Below are 24,534 nucleotides of genomic sequence, written 5' to 3'. Positions count from 1 at the left end.
ATATGCAGCACACTTTTGCTCCGGTGATGCAAGGACTGTGCTTTAGAAGCTGTGCTTAAGGCTGATTTCAATTGTCACAGGCATGATGTAAAACTCATTGTAGCATGATGGGTGTGCTAATCCATGTATTTCAAACAAAAGTAAACAAAACAGAAACACCACGAGTGCATCTGTATTTGATCTACTAACAGAGATAAGTTATGCTACTTAGCTAATTCTTAAAAGTAAATTCCTTCTAGTCTCCTGACAATTAAAATCCACGCAAAGCAATGTTTATGATGCAGAATCTGTGCACTAGGGATTGCTTTCCATGCCAGTGAAACAGCTTCCAGTGATCAGGTAAAGTTCTTCATATTATTCCTAGAGAGTAACATTCTGTCTCTCAAAGGCAATGAAACAAGTAAACATTGGTTGCTGGGTTTGAATTTTGCGTCCTAATGGGGTGAAGACAATTCAAGCCAGTTTCTTAAACATTACTACAGGAAGCATAAACTTTGGTGAGTGTGTTCTCATTTTGTTTCCCAACAGAGGTTATGCTAATTAGCTGAATTTCAAAAGTTAATTTCATCAATTCTATGGCAAAGAAAAAATCCTTGCAAGGCAATGTCAAGCATACAGAATTTGCGCAATAGGTTATGCTCTATATGCCAATGAGGGAACTACAGAGATAAAGTAAAACTCTTCATAATATGCCTAGTTAGCAACAGTCTGTTCCTCAAATGGTAAGAAACAAGAGAACTTTGGTGGGGTTGTGAGAATTTCCATCCTAATGATTGAGAAGTCAGACTCCTTAGCCAGATTTAAAGCTATGATTTTCAAGTGCCAAAAATGAGCAAAAGCTGGAGAGTGAGCCCAAAGAACCTTTTAACAGTGGTTTCTGTAGTGTAGTGGTCATCACATTCGCCTAACGCGTGAAAGGTCCTCAGTTCGAAACTGGGCAGAAATATCCCTCTTGATAGCACACTAGTGGGGCAATTGTTGTTTGTAAACAGTGTATGAAGTGGTTCTCTTTTTGCGGTTTGCCCTTTAGGTCCTGAGACTGAGACGCCAAGCTCCTTGTCTAATTGCAGCATCATTTTGTCATAAATCCTGTTAACAACCAGACCTTTTGGGGGTATAATTATTGATTGATATAGATGTTGAACACTCTTGATTTTTCTAGAGTAGTGGTCAATGCATTTGCTTTCCAGGTTACAGGTCCCAGCTTATATACTGTGCAGAAGCATTTCTCATCCATTTTTGCTGTTTGAAATAGTTGGAACACAGGGAAGCATGGGCAGGCGAGGCTAAAGAACTGCACAGGGAAATCAACTTAAACTCATCATCATTGAACTGCAGCTGAGCTGCTTTTTAACTATATTCAAAACGTTAAAAGAAGGCAATACTGCTCATGACTTCAAAGTACAATTGAGAGGAGTGAGGTTCTGAGCACAACTATTGGGACTGCAAAGAAAGAGATCTTTGGGTTTTATGGCCTTAAGCAGTGAAGATCTCACATGGCCCTGCTGCATAAGTTTAGAAAGCCAGAACAGAACCTACCATTTTCCAGGACCAGCAGTTTGGCCTGAAGTGTCGCTCGGACTAGAGGGTTTCCTGTCAGCTAACCAATATTTTTTTTGCAAGTTTGAATCAGATATTTCTGAAAAATTGGACTTGTGAACCATTTGAATTTTAGGTACATCTGCTCATTATTAGCATTTTAGGCCATCCAACATACCCACTAAATTTGCGTAAAATGGCAGCTATTTCTGAACTTGCAAATATGAAAGGTTTTGGCATAAATTATATTCATTCTTTTACTCAATAACTTGCACTCATTATCAGTTTTGGGTATGAGTTGGTGAAAAGATTGTTCTGAAAGTGCATTGATACCATACTGCATCAAGGAGTCTTTGCATGATTTCTGTAGTGAAGTGGTCATCACCTTTGCATTATACGTAAAAGGTCCTTGAATTGAAGCTGAGCAGAAACAGTAGTTGGTTCTTGGGTTTCTGACTCTTGTATTTGAAGTAGACATCAGGGAATCGAATGGCCTTCTTGCAGCAGAGTGAAAAGATTTTTTGAACTCCCTACTTACTCCGATTGAGTTCTCCAATTCCTGTACTCCAAAATCTGGCACTATAACTCATGTGAAATCCCCAACGTCTTCTTCTGCAACTTGGTTCCACATTGTGCAAAATTAAAATTTCAAGATCAGAAGATTACTATCATCTTAGTATGGACATAAAGAGTAGTTTCTCTGTTGGGGCTCTATTTGCAAACTGAGAAAGTCAATATATGCAGCACACTTTTGCTCCGGTGATGCAAGGACTGTGCTTTAGGAGCTGTGCTTAAGGCTGATTTCAATTGTCACAGGCATGATGTAAAACTCATTGTAGCATGATGGGTGTGCTAATCCATGTATTTCAAACAAAAGTAAACAAAACAGAAACACCACGAGTGCATCTGTATTTGATCTACTAACAGAGATAAGTTATGCTACTTAGCTAATTCTTAAAAGTAAATTCCTTCTAGTCTCCTGACAATTAAAATCCATGCAAAGCAATGTTTATGATGCAGAATCTGTGCACTAGGGATTGCTTTCCATGCCAATGAAACAGCTTCCAGTGATCAGGTAAAGTTCTTCATATTATTCCTAGAGAGTAACATTCTGTCTCTCAAAGGCAATGAAACAAGTAAACATTGGTTGCTGGGTTTGAATTTTGCGTCCTAATGGGGTGAAGACAATTCAAGCCAGTTTCTTAAACATTACTACAGGAAGCATAAACTTTGGTGAGTGTGTTCTCATTTTGTTTCCCAACAGAGGTTATGCTAATTAGCTGAATTTCAAAAGTTAATTTCATCAATTCTATGGCAAAGAAAAAATCCTTGCAAGGCAATGTCAAGCATACAGAATTTGCGCAATAGGTTATGCTCTATATGCCAATGAGGGAACTACAGAGATAAAGTAAAACTCTTCATAATATGCCTAGTTAGCAACAGTCTGTTCCTCAAATGGTAAGAAACAAGAGAACTTTGGTGGGGTTGTGAGAATTTCCATCCTAATGATTGAGAAGTCAGACTCCTTAGCCAGATTTAAAGCTATGATTTTCAAGTGCCAAAAATGAGCAAAAGCTGGAGAGTGAGCCCAAAGAACCTTTTAACAGTGGTTTCTGTAGTGTAGTGGTCATCACATTCGCCTAACATGCGAAAGGTCCTCAGTTTGAAACTGGGCAGAAACATCCTTCTTGATAGCACACTAGTGGGGCAATTGTTGTGTGTATGAAGTGGTTCTCTTTTTGCAGTTTGCCCTTTAGGGCCTGAGACTGAGACGCCAAGCTCCTTGTCTAATCGCAGCATCATTTTGTCATAAATCCTGTTAACAACCAGACCTTTTGGGGGTATAATTATTGATTGATATAGATGTTGAACACTCTTGATTTTTCTAGAGTAGTGGTCAATGCATTTGCTTTCCAGGTCACAGGTCCCAGTTTATATACTGTGCAGAAGCATTTCTCATCCATTTTTGCTGTTTGAAATAGTTGGAACAAAGGGAAGCATGGGCAGGTGAGGCTAAAGAACTGCACAGGGAAATCAACTTAAACTCAGCATCATGGAACTGCAGCTGAGCTGCTTTTTAACTGTATTCAAAACGTTAAAAGAAGGCAATACTGTTCATGACTTCAAAGTACAATTGAGATGAGTGAGGTTCTGAGCACAACTATTGGGACTGCAAAGAAAAAGATCTTCGGGTTTTATGGCCTTAAGCAGTGAAGATCTCACATGGCCCTGCTGCATAAGTTTAGAAAGCCAGAACAGAACCTACCATTTTCCAGGACCACCAGTTTGGACTGAAGTGTCGCTCGGACTAGAGGGTTTCCTGTCAGCTATCCAATATTTTTTCTGCAAGTTTGAATCAGATATTTCTGAAAAATTGGAATTGTGAACCAATTGAATTTTAGGTACATCTGCTCATTATTAGCATTTTAGGCCATCCAACATACCCACTAAATTTGCGTAAAATGGCAGCTATTTGTGAACTTGCAAATATGAAAGGTTTTGGCATAAATTATATTCATTCTTTTACTCAATAACTTGCACTCATTATCAGTTTTGGGTATGAGTTGGTGAAAAGATTGTTCTGAAAGTGCATTGATACCATACTGCATCAAGCTGTCTTTGCATGATTTCTGTAGTGAAGTGGTCATCACCTTTGCATTATACGTAAAAGGTCCTTGAATTGAAGCTGAGCAGAAACAGTAGTTGGTTCTTGGGTTTCTGACTCTTGTATTTGAAGTAGACATCAGGGAATCGAATGGCCTTCTTGCAGCAGAGTGAAAAGATTTTTTGAACTCCCTACTTACTCCGATTGAGTTCTCCAATTCCTGTACTCCAAAATCTGGCACTATAACTCATGTGAAATCCCCAACGTCTTCTTCTGCAACTTGGTTCCACATTGTGCAAAATTAAAATTTCAAGATCAGAAGATTACTATCATCTTAGTATGGACATAAAGAGTAGTTTCTCTGTTGGGGCTCTATTTGCAAACTGAGAAAGTCAATATATGCAGCACACTTTTGCTCCGGTGATGCAAGGACTGTGCTTTAGGAGCTGTGCTTAAGGCTGATTTCAATTGTCACAGGCATGATGTAAAACTCATTGTAGCATGATGGGTGTGCTAATCCATGTATTTCAAACAAAAGTAAACAAAACAGAAATACCACGAGTGCATCTGTATTTGATCTACTAACAGAGATAAGTTATGCTACTTAGCTAATTCTTAAAAGTAAATTCCTTCTAGTCTCCTGACAATTAAAATCCATGCAAAGCAATGTTTATGATGCAGAATCTGTGCACTAGGGATTGCTTTCCATGCCAATGAAACAGCTTCCAGTGATCAGGTAAAGTTCTTCATATTATTCCTAGAGAGTAACATTCTGTCTCTCAAAGGCAATGAAACAAGTAAACATTGGTTGCTGGGTTTGAATTTTGCGTCCTAATGGGGTGAAGACAATTCAAGCCAGTTTCTTAAACATTACTACAGGAAGCATAAACTTTGGTGAGTGTGTTCTCATTTTGTTTCCCAACAGAGGTTATGCTAATTAGCTGAATTTCAAAAGTTAATTTCATCAATTCTATGGCAAAGAAAAAATCCTTGCAAGGCAATGTCAAGCATACAGAATTTGCGCAATAGGTTATGCTCTATATGCCAATGAGGGAACTACAGAGATAAAGTAAAACTCTTCATAATATGCCTAGTTAGCAACAGTCTGTTCCTCAAATGGTAAGAAACAAGAGAACTTTGGTGGGGTTGTGAGAATTTCCATCCTAATGATTGAGAAGTCAGACTCCTTAGCCAGATTTAAAGCTATGATTTTCAAGTGCCAAAAATGAGCAAAAGCTGGAGAGTGAGCCCAAAGAATCTTTTAACAGTGGTTTCTGTAGTGTAGTGGTCATCACATTCCCCTAACATGCGAAAGGTCCTCAGTTCGAAACTGGGCAGAAACATCCCTCTTGATAGCACACTAGTGGGGCAATTGTTGTTTGTAAACAGTGTATGAAGTGGTTCTCTTTTTGCAGTTTGCCCTTTAGGTCCTGAGACTGAGACGCCAAGCTCCTTGTCTAATCGCAGCATCATTTTGTCATAAATCCTGTTAACAACCAGACCTTTTGGGGGTATAATTATTGATTGATATAGATGTTGAACACTCTTGATTTTTCTAGAGTAGTGGTCAATGCATTTGCTTTCCAGGTTACAGGTCCCAGCTTATATACTGTGCAGAAGCATTTCTCATCCATTTTTGCTGTTTGAAATAGTTGGAACAAAGGGAAGCATGGGCAGGCGAGGCTAAAGAACTGCACAGGGAAATCAACTTAAACTCACCATCATTGAACTGCAGCTGAGCTGCTTTTTAACTATATTCAAAACGTTAAAAGAAGGCAATACTGCTCATGACTTCAAAGTACAATTGAGAGGAGTGAGGTTCTGAGCACAACTATTGGGACTGCAAAGAAAGAGATCTTCGGGTTTTATGGCCTTAAGCAGTGAAGATCTCACATGGCCCTGCTGCATAAGTTTAGAAAGCCAGAACAGAACCTACCATTTTCCAGGACCAGCAGTTTGGACTGAAGTGTCGCTCGGACTAGAGGGTTTCCTGTCAGCTAACCAATATTTTTTCTGCATGTTTGAATCAGATATTTCTGAAAAATTGGACTTGTGAACCATTTGAATTTTAGGTACATCTGCTCATTATTAGCATTTTAGGCCATCCAACATACCCACTAAATTTGCGTAAAATGGCAGCTATTTGTGAACTTGCAAATATGAAAGGTTTTGGCATAAATTATATTCATTCTTTTACTCAATAACTTGCACTCATTATCAGTTTTGGGTATGAGTTGGTGAAAAGATTGTTCTGAAAGTGCATTGATACCATACTGCATCAAGGAGTCTTTGCATGATTTCTGTAGTGAAGTGGTCATCACCTTTGCATTATACGTAAAAGGTCCTTGAATTGAAGCTGAGCAGAAACAGTAGTTGGTTCTTTGGTTTCTGACTATTTTATTTGAAGTAGACATCAGGGAATCGAATGGCCTTCTTGCAGCAGAGTGAAAAGATTTTTTGAACTCCCTACTTACTCCGATTGAGTTCTCCAATTCCTGTACTCCAAAATCTGGCACTATAACTCATGTGAAATCCCCAACGTCTTCTTCTGCAACTTGGTTCCACATTGTGCAAAATTAAAATTTCAAGATCAGAAGATTACTATCATCTTAGTATGGACATAAAGAGTAGTTTCTCTGTTGGGGCTCTATTTGCAAACTTAGAAAGTCAATATATGCAGCACACTTGTGCTCCGGTGATGCAAGGACTATGCTTTAGGAGCTGTGCTTAAGGCTGATTTCAGTTGTCACAGGCATGATGTAAAACTCATTGTAGCATGATGGGTGTGCTAATCCATGTATTTCAAACAAAAGTAAACAAAACAGAAACACCACGAGTGCATCTGTATTTGATCTACTAACAGAGATAAGTTATGCTACTTAGCTAATTCTTAAAAGTAAATTCCTTCTAGTCTCCTGACAATTAAAATCCATGCAAAGCAATGTTTATGATGCAGAATCTGTGCACTAGGGATTGCTTTCCATGCCAATGAAACAGCTTCCAGTGATCAGGTAAAGTTCTTCATATTATTCCTAGAGAGTAACATTCTGTCTCTCAAAGGCAATGAAACAAGTAAACATTGGTTGCTGGGTTTGAATTTTGCGTCCTAATGGGGTGAAGACTATTCAAGCCAGTTTCTTAAACATTACTACAGGAAGCATAAACTTTGGTGAGTGTGTTCTCATTTTGTTTCCCAACAGAGGTTATGCTAATTAGCTGAATTTCAAAAGTTAATTTCATCAATTCTATGGCAAAGAAAAAATCCTTGCAAGGCAATGTCAAGCATACAGAATTTGCGCAATAGGTTATGCTCTATATGCCAATGAGGGAACTACAGAGATAAAGTAAAACTCTTCATAATATGCCTAGTTAGCAACAGTCTGTTCCTCAAATGGTAAGAAACAAGAGAACTTTGGTGGGGTTGTGAAAATTTCCATCCTAATGATTGAGAAGTCAGACTCCTTAGCCAGATTTAAAGCTATGATTTTCAAGTGCCAAAAATGAGCAAAAGCTGGAGAGTGAGCCCAAAGACTCTTTTAACAGTGGTTTCTGTAGTGTAGTGGTCATCACATTCGCCTAACACACGAAAGGTCCTCAGTTCGAAACTGGGCAGAAACATCCCTCTTGATAGCACACTAGTAGGGCAATTGTTGTTTGTAAACAGTGTATGAAGTGGTTCTCTTTTTGCAGTTTGCCCTTTAGGTCCTGAGACTGAGACGCCAAGCTCCTTGTCTAATCGCAGCATCATTTTGTCATAAATCCTGTTAACAACCAGACCTTTTGGGGGTATAATTATTGATTGATATAGATGTTGAACACTCTTGATTTTTCTAGAGTAGTGGTCAATGCATTTGCTTTCCAGGTCACAGGTCCCAGCTTATATACTGTGCAGAAGCATTTCTCATCCATTTTAGCTGTTTGAAATAGTTGGAACAAAGGGAAGCATGGGCAGGCGAGGCTAAAGAACTGCACAGGGAAATCAACTTAAACTCACCATCATGGAACTGCAGCTGAGCTGCTTTTTAACTGTATTCAAAACGTTAAAAGAAGGCAATACTGTTCATGACTTCAAAGTACAATTGAGAGGAGTGAGGTTCTGAGCACAACTATTGGGACTGCAAAGAAAGAGATCTTCGGGTTTTATGGCCTTAAGCAGTGAAGATCTCACATGTCCCTGCTGCATAAGTTTAGAAAGCCAGAACAGAACCTACCATTTTCCAGGACCACCAGTTTGGACTGAAGTGTCGCTCGGACTAGAGGGTTTCCTGTCAGCTATCCAATATTTTTTCTGCAAGTTTGAATAAGATATTTCTGAAAAATTGGAATTGTGAACCATTTGAATTTTACTTACATCTGCTCTTTATTAGCATTTTAGGCCATCCAACATACCCACTAAATTTGCGTAAAATGGCAGCTATTTGTGAACTTGCAAATATGAAAGGTTTTGGCATAAATGTTATTCATTCTTTTACTCAATAACTTGCACTCATTATCAGTTTTGGGTATGAGTTGGTGAAAAGATTGTTCTGAAAGTGCATTGATACCATACTGCATCAAGGAGTCTGCATGATTTCTGTAGTGAAGTGGTCATCACCTTTGCATTATACGTAAAAGGTCCTTGAATTGAAGCTGAGCAGAAACAGTAGTTGGTTCTTTGGTTTCTGACTCTTGTATTTGAAGTAGACATCAGGGAATCAAATGGCCTTCTTGCAGCAGAGTGAAAAGATTTTTTGAACTCCCTAGTTACTCCGATTGAGTCTCCAATTCCTGTACTCCAAAATCTGGCACTATAACTCATGTGAAATCCCCAACGTCTTCTTCTGCAACTTGGTTCCACATTGTGCAAAATTAAAATTTCAAGATCAGAAGATTACTATCATCTTAGTATGGACATAAAGAGTAGTTTCTCTGTTGGGGCTCTATTTGCAAACTTAGAAAGTCAATATTTGCAGCACACTTGTGCTCCGGTGATGCAAGGACTGTGCTTTAGGAGCTGTGTTTAAGGCTGATTTCAATTGTCACAGGGATGATGTAAAACTCATTGTAGCATGATGAGTGTGCTAATCCATGTATTTCAAACAAAATTAAACAAAACAGAAACTCCACGAGTGCATCTGTATTTGATCTCCTAACAGAGATAAGTTATGCTACTTAGCTAATTCTTAAAAGTAACATCCTTATAGTCTCCTTACAATTAAAATCTATGCAAAGCAATGTTAATGATGCAGAATTTGTGCACTAGGGACTGCTTTCCATGCCAATGAATAAGCCTACAGTGATCCGGTAAAGCTCGTCATATTATTCCTAGGGAGTAACATTCTGTCTCACAAAGGCAGTGAAACAAGAAAACATTGCTTGGTGGGATTGAATTTTGCATCCTAACGGGGAGAAGACAATTCAAGCCAGTTTTTAAACTATGCCTTGCAGGCACCAAAAAGGAGGAAATGCTGGGCTGATCCTGAACGGCCAGTGCTGTAGGGTTTCTGTAGTGTAGTGGTTATCACGTTCGCCTCACACGCGAAAGGTCCCTGGCTCAATACCAGGCAGGAACACAACTCTTGGTAGATGTGTAACTGCTGTCCTTTCAATTGAATGGATAGCAGTTCTTCACAGAGAAAAGTCAGGCTCCTTAATTAATGGGCAAGCTGATTAATTAAAATTCTTAGCATAATGGCTGTGCTAATTCAAGTCTTTCAAGCATAAACTTCAGTGAGTGTGTTCTCATTTTGTTTCCTAACAGAGGTTATGCTAATTAGCTGAAATTTAAAAGTTACTTTCATCAAGTCTATGGCAAAGAACAAATCCTTGCAAGGCAATATCAAGCATACACAATTTGTGCAATAGGTTATGCTCTAAATGCCAATGAGAGAACTACAGAGATAAAGTAAAACTCTTCATATTATGCCTAGTTAGCAACAGTCTGTTTCTCGAAGGGTAGGAAACAAGAGAACTTTGGTGGGGTTGTCTGAATTTTCATCCTAATGCTTGAGAAGTCATACTGCTTAGCCAGATTTAAAGCTATGATTTTCAAGCCCCAAAAATGAGCAAAAGCTGGAGAGGCAAAGAAGCATTTTAAAGTGGTTTCTGTAGTGTAGTGCTCAGCATGTTCGCCTAACACGAGAAAGGTCCTCTGTTCCATACCTAGCAGAAACATCCCTCTTGATAGCACAGTAGTTGGGCACGTGCTTTTTCTAAGCAGTGTATCAAGTGGGAGACTCTTTGTGCGGTTCGCCCTTTAGGTCCTCAGACTGAGGCACCAAGCTCCTTGTCTAATCGCAACATCATTTTGTCATATATCCTGTTGACTAAAAGACCTTTTTGGGGGATCATTATTGATTGATATAGATCTTGAACTCTCTTGATTTGTCTAGAGTAGTGGTCATTGCATTTGCTTTCCAGGTCACATGTCCCAGCTTCCATACTGTGCAGAAGCATTTCTCTTTCATCCATTTTTGGTGTTTACTGTATAAAATGGTTGGAACAAAGGGAAGCATGGGCAGGCGAGGCTAAAGAACTGCACAGGGAAATCAACTTAAACTCAGCATCATGGAACTGCAGCTGAGCTGCTTTTTAACTGCACTCAAAATGGTAAAAGAAGGAAATACTGTTCATGACTTCAAGGTAGAATTGAGAGGAGTGAGGTTCTGAGGACAACTATTGGGACTGCAATGAAAGAGATCTTCGGTTTTTATGGCCTTAAGCAGTGAAGAGCTCACACGGCCCTGCTACATAGGTTTAGAAAGCAAGAACAGAACCTACAATTTTCCAGGACCACCAGTTTCGACTGATGTGTAGGTCGGACTAGAGGGTTCCCTTTCAGCTAAACAGCATTTTTTTTCTGACAGTTTGAATCAGATATTTCTGAAAATTACAATTGTGAACCATTTGAATTTTAGTTACGTCTGCTCATGAAACGCATTTTAGGCCATCCAACATACCCACGAAATTTGCATAAAATGGCAGCTATTTGTGAACTTCCAAATATGAAAGGTTTTGGCATAAATGATGTTCATTCTTTCTCCTAAATAATTTGCACACATTTTCAGTTTTGGGGATGAGCTGGTGAAAAAATTGTTCTGAAATTGCAGTGATACCATACCGCATCAAGGCATTTTTGCATGGTGTCTGTAGTGAATTGGTCATCACGTTTGCATTATGTGTGAAAGGACCTTGAATTGAAGCTGAGCAGAAACATTAGCTGGTTCTTTGGTTTCTGTGTCTTCTATTTGAAGTAGACACCAGGGAATCGAATGGCCTTCTTGCAGCAGAGGGAAATGATTTTCTGAACTCCCTAGTTACTCCAATTGAGTTCTCCAAGTCCTGTACTCCAAACTCCGGCACTATAACGCATGTGAAATCCCTAACCTCTTCGTCTGCAACTTGGTTCTACATTGTGCAAAATGGAAATTTCAAGATCAGAAGATTACTAGCATCTTAGTATGGACATAAAGAGTAGCTTCTCTGTTGGAAAAAAATATCCCATCACTGTCTCCATTTGCAAACCGAGAAAGTCAATATATGCAGCAGGCTTGTCCTCCGGTGATGCAAGGACTGTGCTTTAGGAGCTGTGTTTAAGGCTGATTTCAATTGTCACAGGGATGATGTAAAACTCATTGTAGCATGATGGGTGTGCTAATCCATGTATTTCAAACAAAATTAAACAAAACAGAAACTCCACGAGTGCATCTGTATTTGATCTCCTAACAGAGATAAGTTATGCTACTTAGCAAATTCTTAAAAGTAACATCCTTATAGTCTCCTGACAATTAAAATCTATGCAAAGCAATGTTAATGATGCAGAATTTGTGCACTAGGGACTGCTTTCCATGCCAATGAATAAGCCTACAGTGATCCGGTAAAGCTCTTCATATTATTCCTAGGGAGTAACATTCTGTCTCTCAAAGGCAATGAAACAAGAAAACATTGCTTGGTGGGATTGAATTTTGCGTCCTAACGGGGAGAAGACAATTCAAGCCAGTTTTTAAACTATGCCTTGCAGGCACCAAAAAGGAGGAAATGCTGGGCTGATCCTGAACGGCCAGTGCTGTAGGGTTTCTGTAGTGTAGTGGTTATCACATTAGCCTCACACGCGAAAGGTCCCTGGCTCGATACCAGGCAGGAACACAACTCTTGGAAAATGTGTAACTGCTGTCCTTTCAATTGAATGGAGAGCAGTTCTTCACAGAGAAAAGTCAGGCTCCTTAATTAATGGGCAAGCTGATTAATTAAAATTCTTAGCATAATGGCTGTGCTAATTCAAGTCTTTCAAGCATAAACTTCAGTGAGTGTGTTCTCATTTTGTTTCCTAACAGAGGTTATGCTAATTAGCTGAAATTTAAAAGTTACTTTCATCAAGTCTATGGCAAAGAACAAATCCTTGCAAGGCAATATCAAGCATACACAATTTGTGCAATAGGTTATGCTCTAAATGCCAATGAGAGAACTACAGAGATAAAGTAAAACTCTTCATATTATGCCTAGTTAGCAACAGTCTGTTTCTCGAAGGGTAGGAAACAAGAGAACTTTGGTGGGATTGTCTGAATTTTCATCCTAATGCTTGAGAAGTCATACTGCTTAGCCAGATTTAAAGCTATGATTTTCAAGCCCCAAAAATGAGCAAAAGCTGGAGAGGCAAAGAAGCATTTTAAAGTGGTTTCTGTAGTGTAGTGCTCAGCATGTTCGCCTAACACGAGAAAGGTCCTCTGTTCCATACCTGGCAGAAACATCCCTCTTGATAGCACAGTAGTTGGGCACGTGCTTTTTCTAAGCAGTGTATCAACTGGGAGACTCTTTGTGCGGTTTGCCCTTTAGGTCCTCAGACTGAGGCACCAAGCTCCTTGTCTAATCGCAACATCATTTTGTCATAAATCCTGTTGACTAAAAGACCTTTTTGGGGGATCATTATTGATTGATATAGATCTTGAACTCTCTTGATTTGTCTAGAGTAGTGGTCATTGCATTTGCTTTCCAGGTCACATGTCCCAGCTTCCATACTGTGCAGAAGCATTTCTCTTTCATCCATTTTTGGTGTTTACTGTATAAAATGGTTGGAACAAAGGGAAGCATGGGCAGGCGAGGCTAAAGAACTGCACAGGGAAATCAACTTAAACTCAGCATCATGGAACTGCAGCTGAGCTGCTATTTAACTGCACTCAAAATGGTAAAAAAAGGAAATACTGTTCATAACTTCAAGGTAGAATTGAGAGGAGTGAGGTTCTGAGGACAACTATTGGGACTGCAATGAAAGAGATCTTCGGTTTTTATGGCCTTAAGCAGTGAAGAGCTCACACGGCCCTGCTACATAGGTTTAGAAAGCAAGAACAGAACCTACAATTTTCCAGGACCACCAGTTTGGACTGATGTGTAGGTCGGACTAGAGGGTTCCCTTTCAGCTAAACAGCATTTTTTTCTGACAGTTTGAATCAGATATTTCTGAAAATTACAATTGTGAACCATTTGAATTTTAGTTACGTCTGCTCATGAAACGCATTTTAGGCCATCCAACATACCCATGAAATTTGCATAAAATGGCAGCTATTTGTGAACTTCCAAATATGAAAGGTTTTGGCATAAATGATGTTCATTCTTTCTCCTAAATAATTTGCACACATTTTCAGTTTTGGGGATGAGCTGGTGAAAAAATTGTTCTGAAATTGCAGTGATACCATACTGCATCAAGGCATTTTTGCATGGTGTCTGTAGTGAATTGGTCATCACGTTTGCATTATGTGTGAAAGGACCTTGAATTGAAGCTGAGCAGAAACATTAGCTGGTTCTTTGGTTTCTGTGTCTTCTATTTGAAGTAGACACCAGGGAATCGAATGGCCTTCTTGCAGCAGAGGGAAATGATTTTCTGAACTCCCTAGTTACTCCAATTGAGTTCTCCAAGTCCTGTACTCCAAACTCCGGCACTATAACGCATGTGAAATCCCTAACCTCTTCGTCTGCAACTTGGTTCTACATTGTACAAAATGGAAATTTCAAGATCAGAAGATTACTAGCATCTTAGTATGGACATAAAGTGTAGCTTCTCTGTTGGAAAAAAATATCCCATCACTGTCTCCATTTGCAAACCGAGAAAGTCAATATATGCAGCAGGCTTGTCCTCCGGTGATGCAAGGACTGTGCTTTAGGAGCTGTGTTTAAGGCTGATTTCAATTGTCACAGGGATGATGTAAAACTCATTGTAGCATGATGGGTGTGCTAATCCATGTATTTCAAACAAAATTAAACAAAACAGAAACTCCACGAGTGCATCTGTATTTGATCTCCTAACAGAGATAAGTTATGCTACTTAGCTAATTCTTAAAAGTAACATCCTTATAGTCTCCTGACAATTAAAATCTATGCAAAGCAATGTTAATGATGCAGAATTTGTGCACTAGGGACTGCTTTCCATGCCAATGAATAAGCCTACAGTGATCCGGTAGAGCTCTTCATATTATTCCTAGGGAGTAACATTCTGTCTCTCAAAGGCAATGAAACAAGAAAACATTGCTTGGTGGGATTGAATTTTGCGTCCTAACGGGGAGAAGACAATTCAAGCCAGTTTTTAAACTATGCCTTGCAGGCACCAAAAAGGAGGAAATGCTGGGCTGATCCTGAAGGGCCGGTGCTGTAGGGTTTCTGTAGTGTAGTGGTTATCACGTTCGCCTCACACGCGAAAGGTCCCTGGCTCGATACCAGGCAGAAACACAACTCTTGGTAGATGTGTAACTGCTGTCCTTTCAATTGAATGGAGAGCTGTTCTTCACAGAAAAAAGTCAGGCTCCTTAATTAATGGCCAAGCTGATTAATTAAAACTCATAGCATAATGGCTATGCTAATTCAATTCTTTCAAGCATAAACTTCAGTGAGTGTGTTCTCGTTTTGTTTCCTAACAGAGGTTATGCTAATTAGCTGAAATTTAAAAGTTTCTTTCATCAAGTCTATGGCAAAGAACAAATCCTTGCAAGGCAATATCAAGCATACACAATTTGTGCAATAGGTTATGCTCTATATGCCAATGAGAGAACTACAGAGATAAAGTAAAACTCTTCATATTATGCCTAGTTAGCAACAGTCTGTTTCTAAAAGGGTAGGAAACAAGAGAACTTTGGTGGGGTTGTCTGAATTTTCATCCTAATGCTTGAGAAGTCATACTGCTTAGCCAGATTTAAAGCTATGATTTTCAAGCCCCAAAAATGAGCAAAAGCTGGAGAGGCAAAGAAGCATTTTAAAGTGGTTTCTGTAGTGTAGTGCTCAGCATGTTCGCCTAACACGAGAAAGGTCCTCTGTTCCATACCTGGCAGAAACATCCCTCTTGATAGCACAGTAGTTGGGCACGTGCTTTTTCTAAGCAGTGTATCAAGTGGGAGACTCTTTGTGCGGTTCGCCCTTTAGGTCCTCAGACTGAGGCACCAAGCTCCTTGTCTAATCGCAACATCATTTTGTCATATATCCTGTTGACTAAAAGACCTTTTTGGGGGATCATTATTGATTGATATAGATCTTGAACTCTCTTGATTTGTCTAGAGTAGTGGTCATTGCATTTGCTTTCCAAGTCACATGTCCCAGCTTCCATACTGTGCAGAAGCATTTCTCTTTCATCCATTTTTGGTGTTTACTGTATAAAATGGTTGGAACAAAGGGAAGCATGGGCAGGCGAGGCTAAAGAACTGCACAGGGAAATCAACTTAAACTCAGCATCATGGAACTGCAGCTGAGCTGCTTTTTAACTGCACTCAAAATGGTAAAAGAAGGAAATACTGTTCATGACTTCAAGGTAGAATTGAGAGGAGTGAGGTTCTGAGGACAACTATTGGGACTGCAATGAAAGAGATCTTCGGTTTTTATGGCCTTAAGCAGTGAAGAGCTCACACGGCCCTGCTACATAGGTTTAGAAAGCAAGAACAGAACCTACAATTTTCCAGGACCACCAGTTTGGACTGATGTGTAGGTCGGACTAGAGGGTTCCCTTTCAGCTAAACAGCATTTTTTTCTGACAGTTTGAATCAGATATTTCTGAAAATTACAATTGTGAACCATTTGAATTTTAGTTACGTCTGCTCATGAAACGCATTTTAGGCCATCCAACATACCCACGAAATTTGCATAAAATGGCAGCTATTTGTGAACTTCCAAATATGAAAGGTTTTGGCATAAATGATGTTCATTCTTTCTCCTAAATAATTTGCACACATTTTCAGTTTTGGGGATGAGCTGGTGAAAAAATTGTTCTGAAATTGCAGTGATACCATACTGCATCAAGGCATTTTTGCATGGTGTCTGTAGTGAATTGGTCATCACGTTTGCATTATGTGTGAAAGGACCTTGAATTGAAGCTGAGCAGAAACATTAGCTGGTTCTTTGGTTTCTGTGTCTTCTATTTGAAGTAGACACCAGGGAATCGAATGGCCTTCTTGCAGCAGAGGGAAATGATTTTCTGAACTCCCTAGTTACTCCAATTGAGTTCTCCAAGTCCTGTACTCCAAACTCCGGCACTATAACGCATGTGAAATCCCTAACCTCTTCGTCTGCAACTTGGTTCTACATTGTGCAAAATGGAAATTTCAAGATCAGAAGATTACTAGCATCTTAGTATGGACATAAAGTGTAGCTTCTCTGTTGGAAAAAAATATCCCATCACTGTCTCCATTTGCAAACCGAGAAAGTCAATATATGCAGCAGGCTTGTCCTCCGGTGATGCAAGGACTGTGCTTTAGGAGCTGTGTTTAAGGCTGATTTCAATTGTCACAGGGATGATGTAAAACTCATTGTAGCATGATGGGTGTGCTAATCCATGTATTTCAAACAAAATTAAACAAAACAGAAACTCCACGAGTGCATCTGTATTTGATCTCCTAACAGAGATAAGTTATGCTACTTAGCTAATTCTTAAAAGTAACATCCTTATAGTCTCCTGACAATTAAAATCTATGCAAAGCAATGTTAATGATGCAGAATTTGTGCACTAGGGACTGCTTTCCATGCCAATGAATAAGCCTACAGTGATCCGCTAGAGCTCTTCATATTATTCCTAGGGAGTAACATTCTGTCTCTCAAAGGCAATGAAACAAGAAAACATTGCTTGGTGGGATTGAATTTTGCATCCTAACGGGGAGAAGACAATTCAAGCCAGTTTTTAAACTATGCCTTGCAGGCACCAAAAAGGAGGAAATGCTGGGCTGATCCTGAACGGCCGGTGCTGTAGGGTTTCTGTAGTGTAGTGGTTATCACGTTCGCCTCACACGCGAAAGGTCCCTGGCTCGATACCAGGCAGAAACACAACTCTTGGTAGATGTGTAACTGCTGTCCTTTCAATTGAATGGAGAGCTGTTCTTCACAGAAAAAAGTCAGGCTCCTTAATTAATGGCCAAGCTGATTAATTAAAACTCATAGCATAATGGCTATGCTAATTCAAGTCTTTCAAGCATAAACTTCAGTGAGTGTGTTCTCGTTTTGTTTCCTAACAGAGGTTATGCTAATTAGCTGAAATTTAAAAGTTTCTTTCATCAAGTCTATGGCAAAGAACAAATCCTTGCAAGGCAATATCAAGCATACACAATTTGTGCAATAGGTTATGCTCTATATGCCAATGAGAGAACTACAGAGATAAAGTAAAACTCTTCATATTATGCCTAGTTAGCAACAGTCTGTTTCTAAAAGGGTAGGAAACAAGAGAACTTTGGTGGGGTTGTCTGAATTTTCATCCTAATGCTTGAGAAGTCATACTGCTTAGCCAGATTTAAAGCTATGATTTTCAAGCCCCAAAAATGAGCAAAAGCTGGAGAGGCAAAGAAGCATTTTAAAGTGGTTTCTGTAGTGTAGTGCTCAGCATGTTCGCCTAACACGAGAAAGGTCCTCTGTTCCATACCTGGCAGAAACATCCCTCTTGATAGCACAGTAGTTGGGCACGTGCTTTTTCTAAGCAGTGTATCAAGTGGGAGACTCTTTGTGCGGTTCGCCCTTTAGGTCCTCAGACTGAGGCACCAAGCTCCTTGTCTAATCGCAACATCATTTTGTCATATATCCTGTTGACTAAAAGACCTTTTTGGGGGATCATTATTGATTGATATAGATCTTGAACTCTCTTGATTTGTCTAGAGTAGTGGTCATTGCATTTGCTTTCCAAGTCACATGTCCCAGCTTCCATACTGTGCAGAAGCATTTCTCTTTCATCCATTTTTGGTGTTTACTGTATAAAATGGTTGGAACAAAGGGAAGCATGGGCAGGCGAGGCTAAAGAACTGCACAGGGAAATCAACTTAAACTCAGCATCATGGAACTGCAGCTGAGCTGCTTTTTAACTGCACTCAAAATGGTAAAAGAAGGAAATACTGTTCATGACTTCAAGGTAGAATTGAGAGGAGTGAGGTTCTGAGGACAACTATTGGGACTGCAATGAAAGAGATCTTCGGTTTTTATGGCCTTAAGCAGTGAAGAGCTCACACGGCCCTGCTACATAGGTTTAGAAAGCAAGAACAGAACCTACAATTTTCCAGGACCACCAGTTTGGACTGATGTGTAGGTCGGACTAGAGGGTTCCCTTTCAGCTAAACAGCATTTTTTTCTGACAGTTTGAATCAGATATTTCTGAAAATTACAATTGTGAACCATTTGAATTTTAGTTACGTCTGCTCATGAAACGCATTTTAGGCCATCCAACATACCCACGAAATTTGCATAAAATGGCAGCTATTTGTGAACTTCCAAATATGAAAGGTTTTGGCATAAATGATGTTCATTCTTTCTCCTAAATAATTTGCACACATTTTCAGTTTTGGGGATGAGCTGGTGAAAAAATTGTTCTGAAATTGCAGTGATACCATACTGCATCAAGGCATTTTTGCATGGTGTCTGTAGTGAATTGGTCATCACGTTTGCATTATGTGTGAAAGGACCTTGAATTGAAGCTGAGCAGAAACATTAGCTGGTTCTTTGGTTTCTGTGTCTTCTATTTGAAGTAGACACCAGGGAATCGAATGGCCTTCTTGCAGCAGAGGGAAATGATTTTCTGAACTCCCTAGTTACTCCAATTGAGTTCTCCAAGTCCTGTACTCCAAACTCCGGCACTATAACGCATGTGAAATCCCTAACCTCTTCGTCTGCAACTTGGTTCTACATTGTGCAAAATGGAAATTTCAAGATCAGAAGATTACTAGCATCTTAGTATGGACATAAAGTGTAGCTTCTCTGTTGGAAAAAAATATCCCATCACTGTCTCCATTTGCAAACCGAGAAAGTCAATATATGCAGCAGGCTTGTCCTCCGGTGATGCAAGGACTGTGCTTTAGGAGCTGTGTTTAAGGCTGATTTCAATTGTCACAGGGATGATGTAAAACTCATTGTAGCATGATGGGTGTGCTAATCCATGTATTTCAAACAAAATTAAACAAAACAGAAACTCCACGAGTGCATCTGTATTTGATCTCCTAACAGAGATAAGTTATGCTACTTAGCTAATTCTTAAAAGTAACATCCTTATAGTCTCCTGACAATTAAAATCTATGCAAAGCAATGTTAATGATGCAGAATTTGTGCACTAGGGACTGCTTTCCATGCCAATGAATAAGCCTACAGTGATCCGCTAGAGCTCTTCATATTATTCCTAGGGAGTAACATTCTGTCTCTCAAAGGCAATGAAACAAGAAAACATTGCTTGGTGGGATTGAATTTTGCGTCCTAACGGGGAGAAGACAATTCAAGCCAGTTTTTAAACTATGCCTTGCAGGCACCAAAAAGGAGGAAATGCTGGGCTGATCCTGAACGGCCGGTGCTGTAGGGTTTCTGTAGTGTAGTGGTTATCACGTTCGCCTCACACGCGAAAGGTCCCTGGCTCGATACCAGGCAGAAACACAACTCTTGGTAGATGTGTAACTGCTGTCCTTTCAATTGAATGGAGAGCTGTTCTTCACAGAAAAAAGTCAGGCTCCTTAATTAATGGCCAAGCTGATTAATTAAAACTCATAGCATAATGGCTATGCTAATTCAAGTCTTTCAAGCATAAACTTCAGTGAGTGTGTTCTCGTTTTGTTTCCTAACAGAGGTTATGCTAATTAGCTGAAATTTAAAAGTTTCTTTCATCAAGTCTATGGCAAAGAACAAATCCTTGCAAGGCAATATCAAGCATACACAATTTGTGCAATAGGTTATGCTCTATATGCCAATGAGAGAACTACAGAGATAAAGTAAAACTCTTCATATTATGCCTAGTTAGCAACAGTCTGTTTCTAAAAGGGTAGGAAACAAGAGAACTTTGGTGGGGTTGTCTGAATTTTCATCCTAATGCTTGAGAAGTCATACTGCTTAGCCAGATTTAAAGCTATGATTTTCAAGCCCCAAAAATGAGCAAAAGCTGGAGAGGCAAAGAAGCATTTTAAAGTGGTTTCTGTAGTGTAGTGCTCAGCATGTTCGCCTAACACGAGAAAGGTCCTCTGTTCCATACCTGGCAGAAACATCCCTCTTGATAGCACAGTAGTTGGGCACGTGCTTTTTCTAAGCAGTGTATCAAGTGGGAGACTCTTTGTGCGGTTCGCCCTTTAGGTCCTCAGACTGAGGCACCAAGCTCCTTGTCTAATCGCAACATCATTTTGTCATATATCCTGTTGACTAAAAGACCTTTTTGGGGGATCATTATTGATTGATATAGATCTTGAACTCTCTTGATTTGTCTAGAGTAGTGGTCATTGCATTTGCTTTCCAAGTCACATGTCCCAGCTTCCATACTGTGCAGAAGCATTTCTCTTTCATCCATTTTTGGTGTTTACTGTATAAAATGGTTGGAACAAAGGGAAGCATGGGCAGGCGAGGCTAAAGAACTGCACAGGGAAATCAACTTAAACTCAGCATCATGGAACTGCAGCTGAGCTGCTTTTTAACTGCACTCAAAATGGTAAAAGAAGGAAATACTGTTCATGACTTCAAGGTAGAATTGAGAGGAGTGAGGTTCTGAGGACAACTATTGGGACTGCAATGAAAGAGATCTTCGGTTTTTATGGCCTTAAGCAGTGAAGAGCTCACACGGCCCTGCTACATAGGTTTAGAAAGCAAGAACAGAACCTACAATTTTCCAGGACCACCAGTTTGGACTGATGTGTAGGTCGGACTAGAGGGTTCCCTTTCAGCTAAACAGCATTTTTTTCTGACAGTTTGAATCAGATATTTCTGAAAATTACAATTGTGAACCATTTGAATTTTAGTTACGTCTGCTCATGAAACGCATTTTAGGCCATCCAACATACCCACGAAATTTGCATAAAATGGCAGCTATTTGTGAACTTCCAAATATGAAAGGTTTTGGCATAAATGATGTTCATTCTTTCTCCTAAATAATTTGCACACATTTTCAGTTTTGGGGATGAGCTGGTGAAAAAATTGTTCTGAAATTGCAGTGATACCATACTGCATCAAGGCATTTTTGCATGGTGTCTGTAGTGAATTGGTCATCACGTTTGCATTATGTGTGAAAGGACCTTGAATTGAAGCTGAGCAGAAACATTAGCTGGTTCTTTGGTTTCTGTGTCTTCTATTTGAAGTAGACACCAGGGAATCGAATGGCCTTCTTGCAGCAGAGGGAAATGATTTTCTGAACTCCCTAGTTACTCCAATTGAGTTCTCCAAGTCCTGTACTCCAAACTCCGGCACTATAACGCATGTGAAATCCCTAACCTCTTCGTCTGCAACTTGGTTCTACATTGTGCAAAATGGAAATTTCAAGATCAGAAGATTACTAGCATCTTAGTATGGACATAAAGTGTAGCTTCTCTGTTGGAAAAAAATATCCCATCACTGTCTCCATTTGCAAACCGAGAAAGTCAATATATGCAGCAGGCTTGTCCTCCGGTGATGCAAGGACTGTGCTTTAGGAGCTGTGTTTAAGGCTGATTTCAATTGTCACAGGGATGATGTAAAACTCATTGTAGCATGATGGGTGTGCTAATCCATGTATTTCAAACAAAATTAAACAAAACAGAAACTCCACGAGTGCATCTGTATTTGATCTCCTAACAGAGATAAGTTATGCTACTTAGCTAATTCTTAAAAGTAACATCCTTATAGTCTCCTGACAATTAAAATCTATGCAAAGCAATGTTAATGATGCAGAATTTGTGCACTAGGGACTGCTTTCCATGCCAATGAATAAGCCTACAGTGATCCGCTAGAGCTCTTCATATTATTCCTAGGGAGTAACATTCTGTCTCTCAAAGGCAATGAAACAAGAAAACATTGCTTGGTGGGATTGAATTTTGCGTCCTAACGGGGAGAAGACAATTCAAGCCAGTTTTTAAACTATGCCTTGCAGGCACCAAAAAGGAGGAAATGCTGGGCTGATCCTGAACGGCCGGTGCTGTAGGGTTTCTGTAGTGTAGTGGTTATCACGTTCGCCTCACACGCGAAAGGTCCCTGGCTCGATACCAGGCAGAAACACAACTCTTGGTAGATGTGTAACTGCTGTCCTTTCAATTGAATGGAGAGCTGTTCTTCACAGAAAAAAGTCAGGCTCCTTAATTAATGGCCAAGCTGATTAATTAAAACTCATAGCATAATGGCTATGCTAATTCAAGTCTTTCAAGCATAAACTTCAGTGAGTGTGTTCTCGTTTTGTTTCCTAACAGAGGTTATGCTAATTAGCTGAAATTTAAAAGTTTCTTTCATCAAGTCTATGGCAAAGAACAAATCCTTGCAAGGCAATATCAAGCATACACAATTTGTGCAATAGGTTATGCTCTATATGCCAATGAGAGAACTACAGAGATAAAGTAAAACTCTTCATATTATGCCTAGTTAGCAACAGTCTGTTTCTAAAAGGGTAGGAAACAAGAGAACTTTGGTGGGGTTGTCTGAATTTTCATCCTAATGCTTGAGAAGTCATACTGCTTAGCCAGATTTAAAGCTATGATTTTCAAGCCCCAAAAATGAGCAAAAGCTGGAGAGGCAAAGAAGCATTTTAAAGTGGTTTCTGTAGTGTAGTGCTCAGCATGTTCGCCTAACACGAGAAAGGTCCTCTGTTCCATACCTGGCAGAAACATCCCTCTTGATAGCACAGTAGTTGGGCACGTGCTTTTTCTAAGCAGTGTATCAAGTGGGAGACTCTTTGTGCGGTTCGCCCTTTAGGTCCTCAGACTGAGGCACCAAGCTCCTTGTCTAATCGCAACATCATTTTGTCATATATCCTGTTGACTAAAAGACCTTTTTGGGGGATCATTATTGATTGATATAGATCTTGAACTCTCTTGATTTGTCTAGAGTAGTGGTCATTGCATTTGCTTTCCAAGTCACATGTCCCAGCTTCCATACTGTGCAGAAGCATTTCTCTTTCATCCATTTTTGGTGTTTACTGTATAAAATGGTTGGAACAAAGGGAAGCATGGGCAGGCGAGGCTAAAGAACTGCACAGGGAAATCAACTTAAACTCAGCATCATGGAACTGCAGCTGAGCTGCTTTTTAACTGCACTCAAAATGGTAAAAGAAGGAAATACTGTTCATGACTTCAAGGTAGAATTGAGAGGAGTGAGGTTCTGAGGACAACTATTGGGACTGCAATGAAAGAGATCTTCGGTTTTTATGGCCTTAAGCAGTGAAGAGCTCACACGGCCCTGCTACATAGGTTTAGAAAGCAAGAACAGAACCTACAATTTTCCAGGACCACCAGTTTGGACTGATGTGTAGGTCGGACTAGAGGGTTCCCTTTCAGCTAAACAGCATTTTTTTCTGACAGTTTGAATCAGATATTTCTGAAAATTACAATTGTGAACCATTTGAATTTTAGTTACGTCTGCTCATGAAACGCATTTTAGGCCATCCAACATACCCACGAAATTTGCATAAAATGGCAGCTATTTGTGAACTTCCAAATATGAAAGGTTTTGGCATAAATGATGTTCATTCTTTCTCCTAAATAATTTGCACACATTTTCAGTTTTGGGGATGAGCTGGTGAAAAAATTGTTCTGAAATTGCAGTGATACCATACTGCATCAAGGCATTTTTGCATGGTGTCTGTAGTGAATTGGTCATCACGTTTGCATTATGTGTGAAAGGACCTTGAATTGAAGCTGAGCAGAAACATTAGCTGGTTCTTTGGTTTCTGTGTCTTCTATTTGAAGTAGACACCAGGGAATCGAATGGCCTTCTTGCAGCAGAGGGAAATGATTTTCTGAACTCCCTAGTTACTCCAATTGAGTTCTCCAAGTCCTGTACTCCAAACTCCGGCACTATAACGCATGTGAAATCCCTAACCTCTTCGTCTGCAACTTGGTTCTACATTGTGCAAAATGGAAATTTCAAGATCAGAAGATTACTAGCATCTTAGTATGGACATAAAGTGTAGCTTCTCTGTTGGAAAAAAATATCCCATCACTGTCTCCATTTGCAAACCGAGAAAGTCAATATATGCAGCAGGCTTGTCC

The 24,534-nt window shown here is 39.7% G+C and overlaps 9 non-coding genes across 9 annotated transcripts; all 9 read left to right on the top strand.

The window, feature by feature from the left end:
* Positions 1-873: 873 nt before the first annotated feature.
* Positions 874-946, top strand: trnav-aac (transfer RNA valine (anticodon AAC)). Its single transcript has one exon. It is a non-coding gene; the product is annotated as a tRNA-Val (tRNA).
* A 2,202-nt stretch (positions 947-3,148) lies between these two features.
* trnav-aac (transfer RNA valine (anticodon AAC)) lies at positions 3,149-3,221 on the top strand. Its single transcript has one exon. It is a non-coding gene; the product is annotated as a tRNA-Val (tRNA).
* Positions 3,222-5,414: 2,193 nt separating this feature from the next.
* trnav-aac (transfer RNA valine (anticodon AAC)) lies at positions 5,415-5,487 on the top strand. Its single transcript has one exon. It is a non-coding gene; the product is annotated as a tRNA-Val (tRNA).
* A 2,202-nt stretch (positions 5,488-7,689) lies between these two features.
* trnav-aac (transfer RNA valine (anticodon AAC)) lies at positions 7,690-7,762 on the top strand. Its single transcript has one exon. It is a non-coding gene; the product is annotated as a tRNA-Val (tRNA).
* Positions 7,763-9,623: 1,861 nt separating this feature from the next.
* Positions 9,624-9,696, top strand: trnav-cac (transfer RNA valine (anticodon CAC)). The gene has a single exon. It is a non-coding gene; the product is annotated as a tRNA-Val (tRNA).
* Positions 9,697-14,766: 5,070 nt separating this feature from the next.
* On the top strand, positions 14,767-14,839 carry trnav-cac (transfer RNA valine (anticodon CAC)). Its single transcript has one exon. It is a non-coding gene; the product is annotated as a tRNA-Val (tRNA).
* Positions 14,840-17,337: 2,498 nt separating this feature from the next.
* trnav-cac (transfer RNA valine (anticodon CAC)) lies at positions 17,338-17,410 on the top strand. The gene has a single exon. It is a non-coding gene; the product is annotated as a tRNA-Val (tRNA).
* A 2,498-nt stretch (positions 17,411-19,908) lies between these two features.
* trnav-cac (transfer RNA valine (anticodon CAC)) lies at positions 19,909-19,981 on the top strand. Its single transcript has one exon. It is a non-coding gene; the product is annotated as a tRNA-Val (tRNA).
* A 2,498-nt stretch (positions 19,982-22,479) lies between these two features.
* On the top strand, positions 22,480-22,552 carry trnav-cac (transfer RNA valine (anticodon CAC)). The gene has a single exon. It is a non-coding gene; the product is annotated as a tRNA-Val (tRNA).
* Positions 22,553-24,534: the final 1,982 nt, after the last annotated feature.

The sequence above is a fragment of the Electrophorus electricus genome, chromosome 2 (genome assembly GCF_041902795.1).
Source record: "Electrophorus electricus isolate QZ-2024a chromosome 2, ASM4190279v1, whole genome shotgun sequence".
In the NCBI taxonomy this organism is placed as follows: domain Eukaryota; kingdom Metazoa; phylum Chordata; class Actinopteri; order Gymnotiformes; family Gymnotidae; genus Electrophorus; species Electrophorus electricus.
The sequence above is the reverse complement of the archived record's forward strand: the minus strand, read 5'-3'. Positions and strand labels throughout refer to the sequence as shown.